The sequence below is a fragment of the Pteronotus mesoamericanus genome, unplaced genomic scaffold (assembly GCF_021234165.1).
Source record: "Pteronotus mesoamericanus isolate MK-2021 breed Mesoamerican mustached bat unplaced genomic scaffold, CSHL_Meso_final contig_164, whole genome shotgun sequence".
NCBI lineage: Eukaryota > Metazoa > Chordata > Mammalia > Chiroptera > Mormoopidae > Pteronotus > Pteronotus mesoamericanus.
Genome location: NW_026555065.1, coordinates 14,743,016 through 14,768,760, shown reverse-complemented (window position 1 = coordinate 14,768,760; position 25,745 = coordinate 14,743,016). Strand labels below are relative to the sequence as shown.

The 25,745-nt window shown below is 39.7% G+C and overlaps 1 protein-coding gene across 2 annotated transcripts in view; it reads left to right on the top strand.

Annotated features, from left to right (window-relative positions):
- Positions 1-9,080: 9,080 nt before the first annotated feature.
- Positions 9,081-25,745, top strand: part of MAPK6 (mitogen-activated protein kinase 6) — a 36,479-nt gene continuing 19,814 nt past the window's right edge. Inside the window, exon 1 of one of the 2 annotated variants that reach the window (XM_054565418.1) lies at positions 9,081-9,232. The gene's annotated coding sequence lies outside the window, so the exon portion shown is untranslated. Of the gene's footprint in view, positions 9,233-9,690; positions 9,913-25,745 lie in introns of those variants that run through there. The other variant, XM_054565419.1, reaches the window with a different exon arrangement.

Below are 25,745 nucleotides of genomic sequence, written 5' to 3'. Positions count from 1 at the left end.
ATAATAGGAGCTCAGCTTTACAGCAGTATCTCCTACCACAAGTCCAGCCTGCAAAGCGAGCCACCATGGAACTTCATTCTGATTCAGGTGCCCTTTCACCAATTCTTTCTTTTTTTTAAGAGAGGGGAAAGGAGGGAGAAAGAGAGGGAGGGAAACACTGATGTGTGAGAGAAACACCAGTCGGTTGCCTCTCACCGGCCCCCAACTGGGGACCTGGCCTGCAACCAAGGCATGTGCTCTGACTGGGAACCAAACTGGTGACTTTTCAGTTCGCAGGGCGGTGCTCAATCTACTGAGCCACACCAGCCAGGGCCCATCAATCGTTTATTGCTTTGGTAGATGGTGTACCTTCCAGGTCCTCCAGTGGAACAGTCATCTGGTGGGTTTTCTGGCTTTACATAGTATATCCACATCAGCATGCCCACTGCTGTGAGTTCTTTTTTAAAAAATTGAGATAACATTCACATACATAAAATTCAGCGTTTTGAAATGTACAACTCAGTGTTTTTTAGTGTATTCACAAGGTTTTGCAACCATCACCACAATCTATTTCAGAATATTTTCATCAACCCAAAATGTAACCCTGTGCCAGTTAGCAGTCACTCCTCACCCTCCCCTACCAGCGGCCCTGGAAATGACGAATTGATTACATGCCTCTACAGATTTGCCTTTACGGGACATGTTGTATAAATGGAATCATACTTTATGTGGCTTCTTATGACTGTCTTCTTTCACTTAACATAATATTTTCAAGGTTCATCCATATTGCAGCATGCATCAAATGGTATTCCACTGCATGGATTTAGCATGTTTCATTTATCCATTAACAGTTCTTGGACACCTAGGTTTTTCCACTTTTTGACTATTATGAATAGTGCTGCTATAAATATCTGTGTACAAACTTTTTGTGGACATATGTTTTCATTTCTCTTGAGTATATACCTTAGGAGTGGAATTGCTATGTCAAAAGTACATTACCCCTTTGGTTGTTTCTCTCTGCCCTCCCACTGCAGGCTATGAAAGCCTCTTTCTGTGCTACCTTCTAGCTTTCACACTTGGTTTTCAGTTGCCTGGTAGTCTCTCTCTTAGCTTTTTGTTTTCTTTTCCTAGAGCTTCAAGAGAGCTAAGCAATAATCATCCAATCCCATTGTTGTTATAGTTACTATTTCCTCCATATATTGTTCCAGCTAATGCATTCCTTTACTAGTGAACTGTCTCAGTTTACCTCGGTGAAGGTTTTCATAGCTGACTGCTGCCTTGTGAGCGGGGCTACCTGTGCTCCGTCTATCTCGAGTGGCGAAGTCCTCCTATCAGCTGGGTGTTAAGTGATCCAGCTTGAAAAACCCATCTTGTCAGAGCATTCTCTCAGGCCTCTCCTTGCTCTAGCTGAGGCAGTTTGGGTTTTCCAGGAAGCCGACTCTGAGAGAGACTTCGTGTTTAGGGTAATTATTTGGTAGAGCTCTTGGGATCAATATCTGTGGATGGGTGGGGAAAGAAAGAGGATTGGGCAGGGAAAGAAGCTGATCTGAGACGCAGGCTGGTAGCCTCAGCTGAGCCCAATAAGAGCTCTGGAGCAGAAGTGGCCCATGGAAGTTGTCCTGCACAGGGCTGAAACAGCCAGGCCTTTCTATCCTTGCCTTCATCAGTCACTGGATTTGGGTCACCTGGGAAAGGCGCCTCTCCTTGGGCAACGTGGCTCTCTGCAGACAAGGCAGGGTGGGAAACCGTGAAGGAAATGAGAACTGACAGCTGCGTGCTGACCGCAGTCTCCGCATCTGGACAAGTCCTTCCCTTAAAGGGCAGCAGGTCGATGCCCCTCAATGTCCACCACAGGTATCATGTTATCAACTTACTTTCAAATTGTTCAGATAAAAACCAGAAAGTTCATTATGCTATGTGTACAACTTTTCTGTTAAGCTTGAAATACTTTCAAAATAAGTAGTTTTTGTTTTAAATGAACATACTTAAATTGTGACTAAGGAAACACCTTTAAGTGAACGTACTTAAATTGTGACTAAGTAATCAGCCACTTGTTGCTGATACAAAGAAAGGAGTATGATGTTGAAAGATGAGAATTCATTTGCATGAGTAAAATGTGGATCACCAGGAGAGTCAGTAGGAGATAAGACTGAAAAGGCAAGTTTAGGCTTCACCCTTGCTTAGGCAACATACCTCGGAATAGGACAAGAACAGAAAATACCTATTTCATCACAGGTATAATGGCCTTCAATTTCATTTCTCCATGTCTGAGTAGATAGTCTTTTCCAGATTATCTATTTTTTAAAAGATTTCATGTATGTATGTATGTGTGTATTTATTTATTTAAGAGAGAGGAAGGGAGGGAGGAAGGGAGAGAAATGTTGTTGTGAGAAACATCTGATCGGTTGCCCCTCGCAGGCCCCCAGGGGACCGCACCTGCAATGCAGGCCTGCGCGCTGCCTGGGGAATCCAACGCGCAGCATTTCGCTTTGTGGGTTGAAGCCCAACCGACTGAGCCACACCAGTCAGGGCCTAGATTACCTTTAATAGCTATTCCGTGTTTCCCTCTGCCTTTTGTTCCTTTCCTTTCCAAGGCCATTATGGAAGCTGCAATGTGGTGATGTGAGTCTTTTTGTTCAACTTCCCCATACTGGAATGAAGATTATTTTTAGGCTTAATTTCTGAGTCATAGAGGGAGGAGGGAAAGAACCATTTTAATCTCTTCTTTTCCTCTCCCTCATAATCTGCTATACAGCTAAATCATGTTTTAAAATTGTCTTCTTCCCTCTTCCCAAGGAATTGTTTGCCTTTTATTTTTCCTTTGGAACAGTATCTATAAACCTTCCTCAGAGGCTTATAAAAATGAAAGAAATTTTTCTTTGATGAATGGACCACAGGCTAAAATAAAGGAGATTGCTTTAAGCTGCTGTCATGTAAGTAAATCTATTTTACTTTACTATTAATCATGGTTGCTGGGATCTGAGAGGTTATATACAGCCACTCCTCATCCCCTTCTTGCTGTCTCCTCAGCTGGGCCCACCTCTGGACTTCCCCTTCTGTCTCTCCTAGACTGGGAGCAGCAGGCACTCCTGCTTTCTGTGGAGAGATGCAGGCCTGAGCGCGTCTCAAGCTTCACTATTTGACCACATTTCTTTGATGGAGAAATAAGCATGGAATCAGGGAATGCTGCACTTTTTAAAAAGTTTCTACCAATTTACACAATAAACATTGAAAAATAGCCCTACCCAGCTGAGTTACCAAGGAAGTGGGGGAGAAAGTCCTATGTTGGATAAAGCCACTTAAGGAATATCTGTGGAATGAATTGAATGAAAGAAGAGAAAGCTGGCTTGACTTCAAGAAACCGTGGTCTAAACAGTCAAGTTTCTGGGTGCAGGTATTAATAACACCCCTTATTTATACAGTACAGTCTTTTAGCATTTTCAGAGTGCTTTCACACACAATATCTCATGTAACCCCTGGAACAGTCCTGCAAGGGAGGGGAGGCAGGTGTTATTTATACCATTTAAAAGATAAGATTAAATGACTTGCCTGGAGTCTAACAACGAACTACTAAGTGGCAGAACTGGGGCCAGTCTGGCCCAGGTCTGCTGACTCCTGTAGGTGCCCGAACACCACTTGGATTCTTTCACTTTCAGAGAGGAGCCCTAAAGGGTTACTGCTGGGGGATTTGTCTTATTTAGAACTTTCATGGACTGTCTGATAGTGGGCTCACAGAAGAAAAGCCACTGGGCAGAGATGCCCTTCAGCTCTCCATAGTAGTAAACACAAAGCAGATGGATCTGAAGAGAATTGCACAAAGCTATGTGAATGGACAAAATATGGCAAATAGGTTTCATTCTGTACTTATTTTGGATAATGCATTGAGGATTGTTAGTGTGAAGTACACTTAAAAGAAGATGAGCTTGGGGCTATGTTTTAGTCCAAGAAAGAGAACCCACAAGTTATTGTTTCCTAAAGGCATATAAGTATAAAATGCTGGGCATCGTTGTTTGCTAAGAATATGGAAAAAAGAAAACTGAAAGATTTTGCCCTGACTGGTGTGGCTCAGGGGGTTGGGTGTTATCCCACAAAGTGAAAGGGCACGTGTTTGATTCCCAGCCAGGTCTCCAGGTTGGGAGTGTGTGCATCTCTCACACTTCGATGTTCCTCTCTCTCTCTCTCTCTCTCTCTCTCTCAAGATAAATTTAAAACAAATACTGAAAGCTTTTGACAGAATTGTTTTGTCCTATATTCGACAAAACAGTAATGAAGCTGTACCTGGAATCATTTGGATAATTCTGCCCCAAAACTTAAAAAGAGTGTAGTAGATCTATCAGATCATAGAAAAGGGCAACTAAAATAATCTAAGGAGATTATTATCATACATTTCAGAAAGGTGAATATTTGGAGGAAATCTTTACTCACCTTTCTGAAGTTTATGTCATAGAGGGCAATTGCAATATTCAAAAATATTTCATTTTCCACAAATATTGAGGAAACACTATATTCAGGCACTGTGCTCAACACTAGAGTTTACAATGAGTAAACACAGAAGTTCACAATCATTGCCAGAGATTATTGGACTGGATGATTCTTTAACTCAATTCAGCGTAGATTTTCTTGTGTTCTAAATGGATTAGCACCTGGTTTATAGCGCACAGTGTCTGGGGCATGGTTGGTGGGTGTTGGTTGCCAGAGACCATTCAACCCTGGTAAACCTGCAGTCAATTCTTAGAGCTGTAAATCTGCAGGACTGGAGTCCTCATACCACCCAGAGGATAAAGTGAAGTTATGACCTTTAATAACCTTTTCATTAATGTTTATTTGTTTACCTGGCTCTTACTGTTTCCATTCTTCTCTATGGTCTCAGCATTTCTGAGCTAGGAAGGTACAGAGAATCCCTACATGACTGAGTTATGCTCCAAAAAGTTGATTTCTAACTTGGTTGTTTGAAACTGAAAATAGGTTTTCCCCAGAGAAACAATGTGACAAGTGCTGTTACTCTTAGAAACCCATGTAGCCCACATGCAAGCTGGACCCTGAGAGGATGAGAACTGTGACCCATAACATTGTTTCTAGGGGAAAATGTGCTCCAGCAGGTCTTCCTTCCCCCCCGCCCCCAACTTCCTACCTCCATGAGTAATGAATCCAGTGTATTTACGATAGGAAATGCAGCTCCTGAGTGTGGGCAGCCCGGTGCTGTGGCCTTGGATGCCTTATTCACAGGGCAGGTATGTGTTCACGCTCACCTCTCCTGCCCTAGCCCTGTCAGCGAGGTGGATGAGGATGGGTGGGAAGTCTTCCCTGACTCCTTCTCCAGAGTAGGGCTCTTGGGTTTCGTTTGGGGGGTGGAGGTTCAAAGCCAGCTACATAACTTCTGGGGCCACTTATTTGAAAAGTAGGGAAAATGCAGTTAAAGAACTAAAATATAAAGCTTTTTTCCTTTCTTCTGGTCTCTTCCTCTTGATGTGTCATTGTGTTATAAATTTAGGTAGATTGTTAACTATGATAACTATTTAATATCATTCTAAGGAAGGAGAAACACAAATTTTTATTTATTTTATTGTTGTTTTGTTATAGTTGTCCCAATTTTACCCCATTGCTCTCCCCTGCCCCACCTACCCCTCAGGAAAATTTTAAAAATGTAAGTTATTACCATGAATTTTAGAATTTTTACATTGTACAATGCCAGTTTAAAATACAAATATCAGAGCATTTAATTCCCATGTGAAGTCACCCAAATGACACAATTCCAATTTTGTAGCAAAAGTAGTCTTCCTCACCCGCAGGGATATGTTCCAAGACCCCTCATGGATGTCTGAAACCACAGATGATACTGAACCCCTTTTATACTGTTTTTTCTCCTTTCTTTTTTTTTGCTATTTTTTTCTCATACAAACATAACCATGCTAGTTTAATTCATAAATTAGGTACAATAAGAGATTAACAGTAAGAAAAATAGAACAAGTATAACAATATACTGTAATAAAACTTATGTGAATGGCTTTTGGGCATTATATGAAATAGCGTTACTTGAACACAAGCATTGTGATACCTCAGCAGTCCATCTGGTAACCTAGATGGCTAACGTGTGGGTAGCTGGTAGCATATACAGCACGGATATGGCGGACAAAGTGATGATTCACATCCGGGGGGGATGGAGCGGGATGGTTTGAGATTTCATTATGCTACTCAGAACAGCACACAGTATAAAAGTTATGACTGTTTACTTCTGGAATTTTCCATTTAATATTTTTGAACCATGGTTGACCATGGGTAACTGAAACCATGGAAAGTAAAACCGTGGATAAGGAGGGACTACTGTAAAAAGGAAACGGGTGCTTCCTTAAAAGATGTGAGTATTGTTACCGGAGTAAAGTAGACTGGATGCAGGGCAGAAAGAAAACCAATTCTCTTACCCTCTCCCTGTCTCCAACTTCTTGCTCATCTAATCTATCCTTCCCATTCATGCCCGAATTATTGTTCTAAAAAACTAGTTGCATCATCTAAATTCCTCTTCTACTACCTTTAGCATAAATCCAAAAACTCTGGCATCCTATCAAGGCCTTCTCAAGCTGGTACTAACTTGTCTTCATTCTCCCGGGCCTGTCAGACTTGTTGCATTTTCCAAAATGTGCCGTGTACATTTATGCCTTTGTACACTCCACTTATCCAGAAATGTCTTTTTCCTGATACTTTCTAATGGAATAAAGCCCAGCTCAAATATTCTCTCTTCCAATCTAACCTTTCCTAATGTGTCCAGTTGTCATCAGTTGTTCCTTCCAACAAGTAATTTGTATCTCTGCTCAGGTAGCATTCATCTCAGGCTGCCTTATGATGATGTACTTACCTGTTCTCTCCTGCATTCTTCCATTAAAACATGGCTTTTAACCTTTTAGCAATAATAGTTCATAGCAATAATGAGCAATAAATAGAAATACATTTTGATTCAATTGGCACACTTATATATACCTTATATTTCATCAATTTTAAGAAGTAGTTTCTCTGTTTTAATATCGCTGAAATCAGGATGTAGCAATAGGCTATCACATTTTGATAAGGTATTCACTTTCTCAATAGTACATAAAATAATGGCATATCATAATTGATGACATTGTAGAGTTGTTGAAATATGGTACCTGATTAAAAAAAAGTTCTGCAAAACAGTATTCACCCTTTCTTATGGGTGATGCTCTCTAGTTTTTTGCTCTGTTTCATTAAGAAGAAAACGCAGGTCATAACTCACCCATATGATTTCACTATTCAGTTATGAAGTTGTGAAAAATTACTGAGAATGGAACGCCACACAATAGGATTAAAAACCAAGACTAACTGTGTACTTTACAATGCAAATGTCTGCATAAACATAATTTCAAGAAATTCTTGCCCAAGAGAAGTTGCAAATATCTTAATTACAGTTTCAGGAACTTCCTCAAAGTCCATTTCTCTGAACAGGTCTGCTGGCTGACCTCACCTTTATCAGAGTAAATAGTCTCTTCCTCAACAAGATTACTCTGTTGGGTTTATCAAACAACTGTTTACTCTTCTAGGCTTGCTTCAAGACCATCCCCTCCCTGTGTTCACTCATCTTAAATGACTGTATCATAAATTTAGCCATGCTTTTTCACTGAAAGAACCATCTTAAACCAGATCCTTCGAATCTTTTAATTATCCTATTCTTGATCTCCCTGAGACCCTGCTAAGACTGTCAACATAGCGGTTTCCCTTATTACTGTTAAGCAATAAGCTTGGTTTTGCATAAGCAACTGGCTATTTTTGGTGGTCTTTATTGGAAATTAGGAGCAGACATTACATTTAAGGCTCCTTGAGGAAAGTCACAGTACTTGTTATTTATTCTCCTCCCCTCTTCCTGATAATCCAGCATTGATGGATCAGGGATGAAAGGTGTTTTAGGAATCTGAGGGGAGCCTAGAGCAGGGGCAGTTAAGGGAGGCCCAGTGGTAGCAGGTAATGAGCTCTTGTGGCAGAGAAGCTGCATACACAAATGAGAAATCTTGGGGTTGGAACAAGCCTCCCTTTTCTCCTGGTTTCATCTATTCACCATTTTATCACACCTGCTATTCAGATGGTATTGTTTTAAATATAAAAAAATATAAAACATTTAAGCTCCACTCCAACAACTTAACTTCAAGACACTATGTTATCTTTGAAGTGTTCTTTGCCTCACCCTTGAAGCTTGAAGATGGGCATAATAATGGGTAAGGGCTGCCAAACTTTAGGTTCTCATTCAGGAATGGTGATTAAGTCATTGAAAAACTATGTTGACCTGCATCTCTAATGTCATAAGTGTCTACATAAATTTCACAACAACATTGGAAAGTCTCCTTGGACTCAATAAGCCACGATAAAGTAAGCTTGCTTTTCATCCAGGTGGGCCTAAGAAGGCACTAATCCATATTACCTAGTACACCTCTTCCCAAATTCTACATTTCTGTCAAATTATCCTAGGCCTAATTCCTGCAACAAGCCAGCTGCTCTACGTCTTCCTGTCTTTGCTCACACACTTCAATTCCAGGGACATCCTCCCCGCCCCTCCTCAGGTTTTATCGGTTCCTTTCGATCCAGCTTAAAGTTCACCAGTGGCAACCTTCCTTAGAAGTCTTCCTCCATGCCCTCAAGCAGAATTAATGGCCTTCTTTGACTTGGCCTCTAACATGTTTGCCTTGTAAGTTGGCTGTTGTCTTCTAGCCAATCGATCTTCAGGTCCAGCGTTCTTGTACGCCGGCCCATCCCGGGGACAGGGACGAAGGCCTAGTCCTCTTGGATGCCCCGTGCCTTGAGTGTAGTAGATGCACAGAAAACGGTCATAATGGGTTTGGCACTTCATGCTCTAGTGCTGGGGAAAACAGAAGAGGAAAGAGGGCCTGTTCGTTCGCCTCCCTACCGCCCCGGCCCAGCCCACTGAGGCAGCAGAACAGCCCGCGTGCCTCTCCGGCCACCCCCGCGGCGCGCTGTGACCAGTCACGGGCGTTGGAAATTCCGGCGCGTGCAGACGCGCGGGGCTGGGCGGGGGCGGGGGAACTCGTGGAGTGAGCCTGTGACGTGTGGGGGCGTGGCACCCGGAGGCCCCGCCCCTCCCTCGCCCTCTCTCGCGGGTCGGGGTTACATGGCGGCGACTGCGGCAAAGCGAGAGCCTCGGAGACTCCGCTGCCGCCAGCACAGCCGGAGACCTGAGCCGACACTGGGGGCTGTCCGCGGGCCCCGCACTCCCTCGATGAGTCGGAGAAGTCCCGTGAGTGTGTGTGTGTACGTGTGCGGGGTGCGCCGGCGGGGCGGCTCGGGAGGGCTCCGCGGCGGGCCCGGCGGCGGCGGAGCCGGCTCCCTCCTCCATTGTATATGACCCTCCGGCGGCCGCCGCTCAACAAAGGCGCTTTTGTTCCATCTCTCGCCCGCCCCCTGCCCGCCCGCCAGCTCGCCAGCTTGGGCCTGGCCAGCGCGTCCCCGCGCGGGCCGGCGGGCCGGGGTCCCCGCGTGGGGCCGGCAAAGCGGCCGGCGCGCCCCTCCCACCCGGCACGCCCCTCGCCGGCAGCGGGTCCCGGCCGCGCCCGCCCTTCCCGGAGCCCCGCTTGCCGGCTGCGGCACCTTCGCCCGCTCTCTTGTCCGAGGGTTCGAAGCCCGGCCCGGCCCGGCCCGGCCAGGCCGGCGGGTTAGGGGCGGTGGCCGGGAGGGGCGTCCCGGAGAGCATGAGGTGGCGCGGAGTCTAGCCTTTCTGGCACGCTGCCTGTCGAAATGCTCCCGCGTCTCCTCCCCCATCCCATTCCAGTGACTCGGCCTCAGCTGACTCCGGCCGGGCAAAGTCTCCAGTGGACTCGGCAAATTGCGTAGCGCGCACCACTTAACTGGCTCGTCTCAGAGCCCTGAAGTCCTCTGCCCAAGTTTTGAGTCTAGCCATAAATGAGATACAGAAAACTCGTGAGTCGGAATTCTTAATTTTCTTCCTCCCTTCTGCTGCAGCCTTTTCTTAGCCGCTTTCGGGACGTTGAGTGGTGGTCTGTGCAAGAACCCAAATGGAAACTTGTTTTTGTCAGTTCACTAAAAACGGGCCTTCGCTCTGCATTTTTATCTGATTTCGTGAGGTGCATAGAGAGTAGAGATATTTTGGCCGTCTTTTGTTCCTTGTTTTAGTAATAACACGCGACTGATTCAGGTGTTAGGTGGAAGCTCAGTGAAGCAGGATCTTTTTGATTCCTTTCCTGTTTTTTCTTTTGCTTGCTCATTGGAAAAAGTCCAGTGAAGGGAACTGGTGATGTGGAATTGGAAGCCTACTGCATTTGCAGCAAAATTTGTGTTCTTTCCTTCAATGCTAAAATGCCCTTAAAAGTCAGTCTCAGTATTAACTTTTTTTTTTTTTTAAACGGATACAAGATGATTTGTTGAAAAAAAATTAACAGGACAAAATGAAGCTCAAAGAACTTCAGAGTAATTTTCTGATTGCTTGATTCTTTTTGCCTTATTTTTTAAAGTTCTGATTGGACATAGCCTCTCTTTCAACGCTGGGAAACTGAGATGGGAAGAGTAATCTAACTAGGTGAATGTAGGGTCCAAAGAGGGAATTGTCTCTACAGTTTCTCTTAGAAACGTCAGATTCTTAATGTCTGAAAAATAATTTTGAATTGGGTGGAAGAAACCTTGCATATTTTTAGCACGTAGTTGTTCAAACATGTTTATGAAGGACTTGCTATATGCCAAGATATGTAAAGTCCTTTCACACACATATGTTGCATCACTTAATCAGTATTGTCTTATGAAACTTGTAAAATTGCTTATTGGTGTTTTAAGTTCAGTAATTGCTGTTATCTAGGAAATGCCAGATTTGAGCAGGACATGTTTTATTATCCTAGATAATTACTATTCAGGGAAAAAGAAAACCTCTGGGAAATGGAGACTTGTTTATAAAAATTTTTATGTATCATAATTTGGAGCTCACATTTGCAGAAGAGGATTGAAAGTAGTGTTTGACAACTATCTGTAATTAAGAATCTAGAGAAGACTGATTTTGAAGATCAGTTAATTTATAATAGAAAAAGCACATGTTCTGATGACAAGTGCTAGTACTAAATGTGTTGCAGTGTTTTGCATAAGTTCATTTAAGCATCGTGAGAGTTCATAACAAAATGGTAAGGCTTGCTGACTCAGGGTACCTTGCTGAAGGGGATGGGGTCGGGTAGGAGGAAGCTTGAAGTGCTGCAAGTTTTGAGTTGGTGATGACTCATCCTGCCCACGGACTGCTACGTGGCCTTTTTTTTATACACTGTATTTTTTTTTTTTTAAATGATAGGCTAAAATGTTTCTGTCCACATTACAATTCTCTCTCAGGAGGAACCGCAATTTCTCTAAATAAGAAATGGCTTCTTAAATTGTTTTTGTAAAAGTTTATATATCCTACAGGTGGAATTTTAAAACGTTTGTTGAGAGGAAAGGTAAAATTGGCTGGTCATTTCCTACAATTAAATGTTTGAACCTCTTCTAATTGAGAGATTTGTTACAGATTATTTACAAAGGACTGATATTTTATGGTGTGGGTAGAAATTAACCCTATGTTTTCATTGTACATGTTATCTTTTTTTTAAAAAAAGATTTTATTTATTTTTAAAGACAGAGGAAGGGAGGGAGAAAGAGAGGGTGAGAAACATCAGTGTGCCAGACACATGTATCAGCTATCTCTCACAGTGCCCCTAACTGGGGATCTGGCCCACAACCCAGGCATATGCCTTGACCGGGAGTCGAACCAGCAGCCTTTCAGTTCCCAGGCTGGTGCTCAATCCACTGAGCTGCACCACCCAGGGCTAAAAATTATCTTTCTAATATGTAGAAATTAGTTAAAATAAATAAGTAGTAAAGGTAGAGAAATAGTTCTCTGAACATGAGCTTTCCTGGTGGAATTTATACATGGGGCTTTCTCCTGATTTATATGAGTTTTCAGTTTTAATAAAGACAACTTGAAATAGGTATTGTTATAGGCACTGTTTTTCATCCGTCTTTTTTAAAGACAAGCAGAGTTAACAGTTCTACATTTAAGACATACACCGGAATTTGATAATTAAGATATTTTGACTGATTGTAAAAAGCAATTCTTTAGCAGATTGGTTTAAATAAGATTGAGGGGGAAAAAAGATTGAGAATAGCAGTTCGTTTTAAAAATTAGAATGGAAGAAAAAACTCCCAATTCCCTGATTTTTCTTGGTATACTATTTTCTCAAAGTGACTTTCTTGGAGTTTTGCGGGCAATAAAGTGTATTGTTAATGTGAAATAAGTCTTTGGAGAGGTTTTGGTGGAGCATTGCATGATTTATGTAGAGGAACTTTAATAAAGTTTAACTTTACAACACATTTCCTACTAAAGGAATTATAAAAATACAAATATAAATGTATTATAGATTTTCAAAGCATCTTGTCATTTAGAGGTTGAACAAGTAATTCCTGTGCATGTGTTTTTAAGAGTGTAGGTAATTAGCTGCTGTACATAATTCAGAATTTATAAACAAACTGGGTGTCTTAGCGTCTTTACTGTGAGGTATATTGGCTTAGGAAACACTGCTATCTTGGTCAGTGTTCCTATTGCCAATTTGAACCATGTGTTTTTCTACGGCCCCTGTTAAAATAAGAAGATGCCTCAAAAGTAAATTCTTTGTGGCATTGTTGTCTGCCTCCTGTCAACTCCTTCAGCCTGTTTTGTGGGCACATTACTCTACAGCCTGCCAGTGGTGTGGGGGTTTTGGTTAGTTTTATTGTTCAGAGTCATTACTGGACTTGACAAAAACAACAATCACGTTATTGTAGTTAATGGCTTTTTCCAGGGAGTTACTTTTCATGTGAAACTGATGCTTTGAAGGTAGCAGTGTAGACTGCATCCAGCATTGTTTTCTTTCTCCCGTGAATTGCATATTTGGAAATTAGAAGGTTGTCACTCTGATAGTTTTTAAAAGTTTGTCTTTCATACATGCCAGCCTTTTAAATCCACTTAAGAAAAGTTGTACAGAGATTGAATGTTTATATAGCAAATAACACTTCTACATTGATTTTCATTTAAATTTGATAATGTCTTTCCATGGGAAAAAATGGTATCACAAAAATTGTTTGTTAGAATCCTAGCATTTACTTTAGAAAAGAGACTGCTTCTGCAGAGAGTGTGAGATCTCTGTGAATTTAATTCTGTACAACCATAAATCTATAAAATGTTAGTGTATACAGGGAGATCATGGACATTATCTTGCTCCTGGTACATCATTTGACAACTAAAGAAACAGGGCACAGGAAATCTAAGACTTTGGTACTCAGAGTGTGATTTTTCGACCAGCAGTATTAGCATCACATGGCAGTTTGTTAGAAGTACAGAATCTTGACCCCATCATATGACCCACTGAATTAGAATCTACATTTTAACAGGATTTGCAGGTGATTCAAATGTACATTTTTAGAAGCACTGCTAAGCGATGTATACATAGATGCTCATCTGATTAGTAACCAATTTGGGAAGCTCAGGTCTTGAGTTGCCCTTTCCATTGGTCTGCCTGAAAAAAGTCAAAAGGAAAATTGAGGATCTAATCAGTGTCCAATAAAATGTTCTGTGATGATTAAAGTATTCTGTGCTGTCCAGTGAGGTAGCCACTAGCCACAGGTGACTGTTGAGCACTTGACAGGTGCTGCACCTACGGAATTGAAGTTTTAATTTTATTTACTTTTCATGAATTTACATTTAAGCAGTGGCACTGGCTGCCATACTAGACAGCACAGATCTGGATGATCTTACCCACACAGAATTTAAAATAATCTAAGCTGTAATTTAATAACTGATTAGGCTCAGTTTAATACTTTCCCTCTTCATTTACAAATTGGAGAGATGGTATATTTCTACTTACTTTTCTATGATGCTCAGATATTATTTTAGTAGTTATTATAAAGCAATGCCAGTTTTCTGATTGATATTTCTGTGTTCAGTAAAGTAGATAATGTAAGTTACAAGAATGTACATTTTCCCTTTTGTCTCAATAAAGGTATTTTCACTTGGATTAAAACATTTAAAAATAGCTGTTAAATAACTGATTCTTAATTATTTTGTGGATAGCATTGAGAGGACAGTTTTTGCTGTTGGCCTAGTACTTCCACGCTCCTTGGCACTTGTTGATAGCTGCCAGATTGATATGCCATTTGTTATTTATTTCCAGGTACAGAAACATTGAGTGGTTCTTAACCTAGCACCTATGCCCTGGGAATATTCTCATTCTAGAGTGAGTCAGACTGGCCTATGTCCAAACCTTGACATTCACTAAATGTGTGATTTCAGTGAAGTTGCTTTACCCTTCCAGGCATCAGTGCTCTTGCTTGTAAAATGAGACTTACTAGGTAGTGGTTGTGAATAACAGAAATAATTTGTTACTTAGAAAATGCCTGGCACTTAATAGGTACCCAATAAGTATGAATTACTTTCCCTTCACCTACTTCTTAGCTTTTATGGCTTTCTGTAATTTAGTCTGTGCTTAAGAGTCCAACCAGGTTTAAGATAGATTCTGATTTTAGGTTTTCTTGTTTCCTATGGTACTATAACTTCGTGCCTTGTTTCATTTATGTTATATTGTTTATAGATTCCTCCACTTGTGCTCTGGATTCCTTCTCTTAACTTCCCAGGCACCCATCTCTTGCCTTCATCATGAATTTTTCCCTTTCTACTGGGTCATTTTTACCTTTCTATAAGGTCATTTTTTGTTAGTATACAAATGTGCCCCAAAGTTATACTGTCCAATATGGTAGCTGCATTTCAGTTGTTCAGTAGCAATATATGTCTGTTGGCTACCTTATTGGACAGTGGAGCTATAGAAATCTCTTACAAACCCTCTTATGGTTCCACATTCTTCTCCTCTAGCTGTTGCCTCATTTCAGTCATCTTCTTTAAAGCAAATTTTCATGAGTTGTTTTTGTATGCTTTTTCCACTTTCCTTTGCTCTTCAGCCTACTTCAGCACCATCTCACCACTGAAATTGTTCTAGTCAAGGTTACCAGTGAATTACATTTACCAAATCCACATCACAGGATCTTGTTGTAGCATTCAGTATTGTTGACCACTGTTTTCTGCCCATTTACTTCTGTTAGCTTATGAGACACATAGTCTTTGTTTTTCTCCTGCTTCATACCTTGTCATACTTTTTTAGAGGCTTCTAGCCTCTTCCTGCCTCTAAGTATTGGCATATCGCAGAGATTAGTCCTGGGCTTTTTTCCCTTCTCTTTCTGAACTCTTCCTTATGTTGTTTCATTCAACCTACTGTTTTAAATACAATGTACATGTAGATAAGTCTCAAATTTATGATTCTGGTTTTGACTTCTTGACTGCGCTCCAGACGCATTATTCATTTGCTGCTTCATATTACCCACTCAGCTATCTAAATATGTAGACATTATCTAAATAGACTGAACAGTTCCAAAATAAAACTGTTTCTCCCTTATTATTCTCCTCTCAGTCTTCCCAATCTCAGTAACTGAAACCTAGGAGTTAAACCTGAATCCTCTTGGTCCCTTATCCCTCATATCTACTTGATCCTCAGTGTTTTCTTGGCCTCCATTTGAGTCAGTCTCCTATTTGACATCCTCATTTCTGTCAGCCTTGTCACAGCCACCATCATCTCACGGGCCCACTGAAACAGCTTTTAACTGGTCTTAGTTCATTCTCTTCCCAGTTGTCAGAATAATCTTTTAAAAATGTAAATTAAGCCACACCAATTGCTTAAAACCCTTTCATAGTTTTCATTCTCTTAGTTATGAAATTTAGAATCCTGCCTCAAGTGTTTCTTTCAACCTATCCAATCTCATCTCCACTTTAGTTCCTACTCCCTTTCTGCAAGATTCTGTGGCGATACTGGCATCTTTTCTTTTCCTTCAAAATACCAGTTCTGTCTTTGCTGTTTCCTCTGTTTGCAGGTTCTTCTCCCGTCTCTTAGCAATGCTGGTATCTTCTCCTCACTCAGGTGTCAGCTCCTTAGGTGGCCATTTCCCAGCTATCCAGTCATAGCACTTGGACAAATCTGAAGTCATTAGTTTACTTGTTAAGTCATTCTTTATTAGAATGTAAACTCTTCGGAAGCAGAAGAACCTTTACTGTCCTGTGCTATCAAACAGTGCCTTGCATATGTCATGTGCTCAGTAAATTTTTGTGGACTATATAAAATAGTTGATTCCTTTAGACTTCTAAAGGGAAAAAGTATGTTAAAGATAGCATTGTATTAGGTTGGCCAAAAAGTCCATATGGTTTTTTCCCATAAAATAAAAGACACATTTTTAATTTTCACCAATAATGTTATTGATTTGGATATATTGAGTATGTTGGCTATCTCCCGCTTTTGGCTTCTAGTGGATAGAGGCAGGAGTACTGCCAAAACGTCAATAGTACCAAGAAACTTCGTAAACCAGTTTGACACTTTTGATCAGTCACAACACCTTCTCCATACACTGCACAAATCTTTTTTTTTTTTGCATTTTAGTTGTGTTTTTACCTTTCTTGAAATAATATGCCAAAAATGTTGCATATTTTCTTCCATCTTCGTTATTAAAATGGCTGTACAATAATTCACCGGTTTTGATAATTTTTTTTTTTTTTTAATGCACACTGATACGACAGCAGTCGCAATACAATCTGACAAAATTGTTTTGAATGAAGTTAAAGATAACTAAGTACTACTAGAGTCATCATATGGGAAAGAACATAATGGACTTTTTGGCCAACCGAGTAGTTACTGTAACATGGAATCCTGGAACTTTTTTTTTCCTTTTTTTTTTTTTTGTTCTCAGGTACATTATGGGCACAGTGGCAGAAACTTAAACAGGACCTGAGTGATAGTCGGTAGTACTATGCCAGTATTCATTTCCTGATTCTTATAAAAAAGTTTTAAAGAAAGATTTTATTTTTAGAGAGAGAGAAAGGGAGGGGGAGAAACATCAGTGTGTGGTTGCCTCTTGCATGCCCCCTTTCTGAGACCTGGCCTGCAACCCAGGCATGTGCCCTGACTGGGAATCAAACTGGTGATGTTTCAGTTTGTAGGCCGACGCTCGAACCTCTGAGCCACACCAGCTGAGGATAATTTCCCAATTTTGATGATTATATTTGCTTATGCAGAAGAATGTCCTGTAGGAAATACACTCTACCCTTAAAGGGTCTGGGGGTGTGTGTGTGCGTACTGTATTTGTCAATTAAAAAGTTACATTATTATTAGAATATCATGGGCTTTGGTTTAAAAACCTGAGGTTTAAATGCCGGCTCTCTCACTGATGTGTGATCTTGAATGCATTATTTAAATTTTCTAAAATAAAGATCTTATGACCCATTTTGCAATGTTGTTAGAAGGACTTAGTGTAAGAATATATGCCCATCATAATGCTTCACACATAATACATTCTTAATAAAACTTGCTGTTTCTTATATTCTTTCAAAATTCAAATAAAAAAATTTACTGTTCAGTGCTGTGACTTTCTTTATAATACATACACATGTGTTTAAAATTAATTGCTTTTGTAATAGTTGATAATGTGATATAACTGTGGGCCAAATATGTTATTTATATCCCCAAATTAGAATTTTGGGGCCATATTCCATAACATAATTTTTTAATATCTTCAAACTATACTTAAAGCAGACAGTAGAGTCCCTTGAAATTATTTCAGTAAAATATATGCATGTATCCTGATTCACATGGTTAATTACCATTTCCTTTGGAATTGTTAATGAATCTGTGGTATTTAAATGTTAAGTAGTAGTTTTATTATTATTGATGTAAAAGTATATTAAAAACCACATGGCAAAATAAATCATTATTGAAAATTAGTATTTTATTTAGTTTTCTCTCTTTTGCCTTTACTCCTCATTGATGGACATGTTATTAAGTAAACAATGATCAAAAAAGGGGGAAGATATTTAAAGATGAGCTACGAGCCTTTCATTCACTATAGTCTATTTTAAATAATAAAGCTACTTCACCAATACTGTAAACTTTACAGTTGCGTGATTCAGTTTACCCTCTTCTAGCACTTTGTGCTGCTTTTTGTCTTATCTTTTACTTGTATCAATACATGTGCTATAAATCCATAATACATTTTTTTTTGCCTTAAACAACAGCCTCTTAGATATATTTAAGTGTGTGGGTAGTTTTTTAAAGGCTTTTAATATTTTCCAGTCATTTACCCTTTCTTGGGATTTTGTTCCTTTCTGAATACCATTGGGTGTAATTTTCCTTCAGCCTAAAGAACTTCTTTTAGCATTTCTTGTAGTGAAAAGTCTGCTACAAATTTTTTCTGCTTTTGTTTCTTGGAAGATGTCTTTATCTTCAGTTTTGAAATAGATTTCCCTAGATATAGAATTGCGGATTGATAGTTTCCGTTTTCTTTTTGGCGCTTAAAAGATAATGTTCAGTTGTCTTCTGGCTTTCAGTATCTCTAGTGAGTATTACTGAACGTTAAACTGGGAATTGAACCAGCGACCTTTTGGTTCACAGGCTGGCACTAGATCCACTGAGCCACACCAGCCAGGGCTACCCATTATCTCTTCATATACTTCTGCCCTATCAGTTTTCTGAACCTTGGGGCTCTTGCTTTCCAGCCTTAGCTGCCAGCTCTTTGGGACTGCTTGGATGTTTTCTTTGTGTTCCAGTCCCATCTCAGTTTTTCTTTATCTCATGCTTTTGCTGTATTTCTTTGTTAAGCACTCAGAATGCTTCAGAGGGGTTTTATCTCATGCTTCCTTTTTTTTCCTCTACCTTTAGAGGGCAGCTGCCTTGGACATGACGGAGGCCCATATGCTTCATGAGATTCTCTCAACTTTCTGGCCTTGCCCCTTAGACTTTTGCACTCATTGAAGACCCATGGGGAAGAGTTGGCAGGTGGGGCTTGTAACTGGGCCTCCTCTGAATTATAATGTTATCTGAACCCCCATGCAGCCATTAAAAGTTCGTTACAAATTTAACTGGTTTTTTCTTAATCCTGTTAGGGGAAAATTCCTTGTTTTTTTGCCAGTTTGCCAGGAATGAGAATAGCCATGGTCTCTTCTCCTCATGAAGGACTTGGCATTTTCTGGAATTTATTTAGATTTCTTTGTATCTTAGCTTTTTGATGATTTTTTTAAAAAACTGATTTTGTGGCTTATCCATCTTGTCATGGTTTATAGGGCAAGAATAATGATGTCTTTCACCTTTCAGCATTCTAATTAGAAATGGAAATCATGAGCCTTTCATTAAAATTATAAAATTTTAGAGCTGCAAGAGACTATAGAAATCTTATAGTTTAGCTATATCATTTACCTGATGAGAAACTGAGACCTAGAAATGTGAAATGCTTTTATTGCCAGCTAATTAGACACAGATCCAGGGCTAGAGGTCAGATCTTTTTCTTTCTTTCTTTTTTTTTTTTAGATTTTTATTTATTTATTTTTTAGAGAGAGAGGAAGGGAGGGGGAAAGAGAGGGAAAGAAACATCAGTATGTGGTTGCCTCTCACGCTCGCCCACTGGAGACCTGGCCCGCAACCCAGGCAGTGCCCTGACTGGGAATCAAACCAGCAACCTTTCAACCTTTTGGTTCACAGGCTGGCACTCAGTCCACTGAGCCACACCAGCCAGGGCTAGACGTCAGATCTTTTTGACTCATGCTTTTTTTTTTTTCTTTTTCTTTTTTCTTTTAATATGAGCTTAGTGAAATCAGATAGGAATTTTTCAAAGTGACAAGCTGTAGTGTGAATCTGATGGGGAGCTTACACTTTTTTATTTGTTCAGCTTTGTTCAGATCTGGAGAAAATGAGAAACAAAGGAGGAAAGATGTTCCAGAAAAGTTATATGCCATTTTGAAATCACTTTTTAAAATTGGGGGTTCTCCAGCCAAACATGTGGTTCTCCTTTTGATCAGAGTCCAAAAGTGTTTCATGTGGCCTTGCATAGTGTATGAAACCTTCTTCAGACCCTCAACAGGGTTAGCTCAAAAATGACAGCAGTTATATTTGATACGCAGTCTGGAAAGCTGTGGTGCTAGATGCCATAGACCCTGCTAGGATGGACTGAAGAAGAGTAAAATCAGTACTGTCAAGGTCTTGTGTATCTTTATTAATACCTGTGTATTACATGAACTGATAGGACTTTTTATAGAATCCTGCTTGTCTGGTTGTATAGGACACAATTTCAGGGGCACAGTCACTCCCCATTACCTCAGTGAAACAAAATGGGCTATAACAAACTGAAGTGTTTTTGTTTTTTCAGTCTGAGTGGGTTAAAATCCATTTTTTTTTTTTTCATGTGTTGGCGGATAGACCTATGTGTTTACTGTAGAGTGTAGCTCCTGAGGGAATGCCTGGAAAAGAAAGTACCATATTTAGGGGTCATCACTGATGTTTCCCTGTGGTAGGTCAGAATGTGATCAGATTTTGGAAAGATTGTGGGTAGAGCTTGTTTTTTCCAAAACTTCCTATTATCAAAAAGCATATGCTTTATGTATTAATTCATTCAGTACAGGTTTTGTTGTTTTTTTTTTAATCCTCACTCGATATATTTATTGCTTCTAGAGAGATGGAAAGAACCATTGATGTGGGAGAGAAACATCAATTGGTTGCCTCCTGTTTATGTCCCAATCAGTGACTGAACTGGCAGCCTTTTTGGTGCATGGGATGATGTTTCAACCAACTGAACCACCTGGCCAGGGCTATTGAGTTTTTAAGTTCCCTACTAAGTGTCAGGTACCATGCTCAGAAAATGTCAACAAAACTATTCAATACTTAGTCCCAAACCTTTTACTTTAAAATACAGCTGCAATAAAGGGGAGGGGAATGGTGCCCTCGAAAATGAAGAGTAGAGGATCTGAAGAATAGGGATTAAATTAAATTAGATTGGGGAAAATGGCAAAGGCAAGGGAAAGAAAATGCTATTAGAAGAGAGGAGAAAAAAATGTTAGTAGGACAGAGAGGACTATACTACAGTGCTCTAGGAGGATACAGTCAATTAGGTTAGGTTTTTGTTTGGTTTGTTTTTTGATCAGTTCCTGCTCTACCTTAATGCCTAAAACAATGCCTGACATGGTAATCACTCAATAAGGTGTTTTTAAAATTTATTTTTAGAAAGAGGGGAAGGGAGGGATTGAACCTACAACCCATACATGTGCCCTGACCAGGGATCGAACCTCTGACCTTTCACTCTGTGTGATGATGTCCAACCAACTGAGCCACACCGGTCAGGGCCTCAATAAAGTTTTTCTGAATAAAAATGTAGTGGGTGGATGAAAGAATAAAAACTGTTTTATTCAAAGTTGTTCAAAAGATCTTGGTTCTCTCTGCTTTTGGACCGTGTTGGGATTGCATTTCCTCTCTCTCTCTCGAAGTAGGTGTTACTGTATGACCAAAGGTGAATAAAATGTGGATAGAAGTGTATTATTTTTGGATGTAAGCTTTTGGCACCAGTGAGCTATTTCCACTTTCTGGCACAGTGAGTGGCAATGGTTGAGATGGTAACTACTTTAACAGTCTGGATGACAGCTTTGTGGGACTTGTTGCATGAGGAAGACTTAATAAGCCACTGAGATTTTGGGATTATTTGTTACTAACCTGTCCTGGCTGCTACAGAAATTTCTGTTAATTTTCATTTGTTGGAATTCTCAGATATCGCAAGGTACTTGAAAAAGGAGGCTGTCTACCTGTCCCTGTTTGTATATTTGCTCTAGTGTTTCCTTAATGTTAGGAGAGGAATCAGAAATGAAGGCTTGGGCAAGAAGATAGAGGGGATGAAGGATTATTATATTCATTTTTTAATTTCTAGTCATAAATTTGTAGAAGGGATTGCTTGTTTAATGTTCAATATAGAATGGTTTCAGTCACATTTCCCCTGTTCTGGGTATATCACCATAATTGCTTAGGAACAAAAATCTGTGAAATGAAAGACTTGCACTGTGCTTTCATAGATCATCAACCTTTAGAATTGGAAGGGCCTTTAGAGATTCTTTATGCTATTTATCTGGTCTGTGAAGTACTGATTTTCCAATATGGATATCCTAGAATAAATAGAAACTAGATATGAACATCAAAATAAACATAGTGGCATTTATTTTATAATGGCTTTTTAAAGTCAAGGGCAAATTAAAATGGATTTTGGCAAAGACTCAGATAATTTAAGCACGGAGGTTGGAAATGGAAGAGAAGTTTTGAAAATCTGGGTATTTTGCAGCCTTGTAATCATCTGTTTTTGATTTTGAAAATTTCTGTAACTAGCAGTAGTTCCTGATAGCAGGCAAAGCCTGTTGGGCTTTGGTATTTTAATTTTAATGTCTTCCCTTCCACACCAGGTTCCTAAGATCATTCATTGACACTAATTTGCACTCTGGGCCTCTTTGAGGTCCTAATCCTGAGACACGTTCCTGATAACTCCTAGAACTATTCTACATTAGCAGCAAGGGCATTGTCAGGAATGCATATGAACAAGCAGTTAAGCTGTAGCCTTTGGCTTTCTCTGCCCAAGAAACTTAGTAGCTTTAATGAGAGCCTGAGACATGATTTTAGGGAAGGGTGAATTTCCTATAACAACACCTCCTTGTGCCAGGGTTAAGAGACAGTCCTGGTTGAAGATAAGTAGAGCTAAACCTTTCCCTTCTCTCCAACAGCAACTGGGTTTTGGCTGAGAAGGTGTGAGGCTGGCTGGATTCCAGTTACCTCAAATTACTCACTTGACCCTGGAGAAGAGCGAAGTAGGCAAGAGCTGTTGGGGGGGGGGGCAGGGAGAGCTGTCAGTGATCAGGCCAGATGACCCTCATCAGCATTTAACCTGAGAAGCTGCAGACTGGAAGATGGAAGAGAGAACCAGAAAAGTAACCTTTATGTTTAAGGCCCTCATCTCAAACTTACTTTTGCACATGCAGGCTCCTTTACAGACACAAGCCAAGTTGTAACTGTATAAGGAAGGAAAGAAAACCCATTTTCAATAGAATGGGGGTGATGATGCAGAGTGAAGTTATTCTACTGTTTTGCATATTTCTTTCATTTGCATTTTATAACTTTATTTCATACACTTAGGGTTGACTCAGAATACCTGTATTTCTCTTAGTCTGGGGGGCTAGGCTGAATGACAAGAAAGCACGAGTTAATTTAGGGAAGAAAGGAATGCTTGATGAGACAGTTGTATCTAATGCAGTTTCAGGGAACCGTCTTATAACTGTAGAAAGCTGCTACCCAGCCTGGGCTATGTAGAGAGCTTTTACCTCCATATTATGGTGGATCACTGAAAGAAGACCATTGGTAAAGCGTAAAGCCAACTTCATTCTTATAAATCATTGTCTGCACTTGTTATTTCTCAAATTGTTAAAAACAAAACAACACTGGCCCAGCTAATTAAAACTTAACTAATGTTCTCTCTCCAAGCAACACAGTACCAGCACTGAAGTTAGGAGGAATGGATAATATTTGTTGACAGAGAAATTGGAAGGATGCTGGGAAGGGTCATGTTAAGCAACTGTGCTATCTTAGTTTTCTTTTTCTTCCCTTGAAGTGTGTGGAAAATACAAAAGGAATATGGAATCTCAGATCTTTCTCAAGCTTGAACTTTGCTTTTATGAAGTTAAACATGAAAGATGTTGGAGAAAATCGTATAAAAAGGACATTTCTAGAGGTCATTGATGTGGATGGAGGATGCTCTGATGAGTAATGTGCTGGTACAGTTGAGTTGTACCTGCATGCTTTAGTGATGCTGAGAAGCTCCATGATTGATAAGAAAAATGGAGGTGGTTGGTTGGAGAGATCAGGATTTGGAATATACCGGTAACTGCTATGAGGGTCAAGGTGACAAGGATAAGGAGGAAGCTATTTCCATGGTCACTAAGTGAGCATGGGAGGCTTCTGCTTTTATTTTATTTTATTTTACTTTATATATATATATATATATATATATATATATATTTTTTTTTTTTTTTTTTTTGGCTCCTAAACCCAAACACACATACCAGCCTCCCTAATTAGGTCAGATCCCCCAGTGTGTAGGCTCTCATAGCATCTGTATCATTCCTTGGCACCACTAGTTCCCTTTGCAGTCCCCTTTTTCCTGTGTTACTTTATTGTTTGTCTCCAACCATACTGTAAACTCCATGAGGGCAGGGCTCAAGTTTATTTTTACTTACCATTTTATCTCCATTATCTAGTACTATATATTGACAGGTACATGATATGTAATTAACAAATACTTGCTGAATAGAGTGTGACTAAATTCGAAACATTTACTGGATCCACTTTATCATCCAGAAGTATAACTTACTGATTAAGGTGGGCTTACTTTCCTGGATGAAAAGGTGCTCCAATAGCTTTTGGTCTAACGGATATTGAAGGACTTTGAAGAATACTACTCACAGAAAAATGAGGCAGTTCATTGGGGAAGAAGCACTGTGATTATAAATAATGGCTGTTTCCTCCAACTTTTTTGAGTGGTACAACCCTTACTGTCTAGTGGAATTACAATTTTGTCGATAAATGTTACCATCTCTCTTTAGAATGGCCTCATTTCTGAAGCCTGTGCAAGACTTTCAGTATAGTCATCATCTGAATCTATTGGTATAATGAGGACTCGGCAATTCTCGGCATAGACACAAGCTCCTACCTTCCCCAAGATGAAACTTTACCCACCCTTTGCCCCATAAGTGCTGATCAGTCACTGAGATTTCTGAAAAGGCATTTTCACCGTTTTATTTGTTTCTGGTCTGTATGTTTCTTGGTCTCACAATTTAAAGGGAGCAGATATGGATGGGAAGGGTTCTTGAGAAAGATCTGTCATTCTCAGGTTTCTTTCTAATCTGGCTGCAGTTCCTACTATCATGCTGTTCTGTCAGATAATATAGGTGTCATTTTTGACAAAATGTTATTTGTGCTTGACTATGATTGCTCTATTAGTGAACTAGAAGCTTAAGAGAGTACTTAGGTATTTTATTGTTCTTACATCAAGTTTATAGAATTGACTTAAAAAAGTACATTTATAAAAAAACTTAAAAATGTTGACTGAGCTTTAATGAATTGTCTACGTTATAGCAGGAAGGGAGATGTGAACAAGCATTCTATTTCAGGTAGAAATGAGAAATAAAAAATTTCAAAGTACTGGAGCCTTTGAAAAATACTGTTCTTCTAGGATATTTGGTAGAAAATATGAACAATCAACATGTATACAAATAGAAAAATGACGGGACAGAGAGTATTAATTAAAGCCCTTTACAAATCTGAAGTATTTTTTTTTAATTCACAAGTTTATTTGCAGACTTCAACTGTTAAACGGTTTACTGCAAACAGACTGACAAGCTAAGAATCTTTAGGAGTGTGCTTTTTAAAAATCTGATTTCTAAGAAGCCCACAAAAACTTGTAGAGGAAACCATCTCTGTTATAGTAAAACAGAGAAAGCTATTATACTATTGCCATCCTTTGCAATATTAAGCAGAATCAAGAAGCACTCATATTTGTTAAAAGAACTCAGGGATACTAAATATTAATTTTTGTTAAACAAAGCTGTTGCCATTAAGGATTGTTTATCTACTTAGTCTCCGAGTTATTAGTATCATCAGTATTAGTATCATCAGTTTCTCTTTTACACAGTAATTTTTTATGTTTGTTGATTTCTCAAAATAAAGATTTGTTCAATTTGAGGCAGTTGCTTTTAACCATATTATATTTTTTAGAATACTGCATTTCCATGTGTGAAGTATGTAGGAGTATGAAGCAGGCGGGAAATTAAGCCAGATTCCCTATTGTAGTATACAGAAGCTTTATTACTGTAA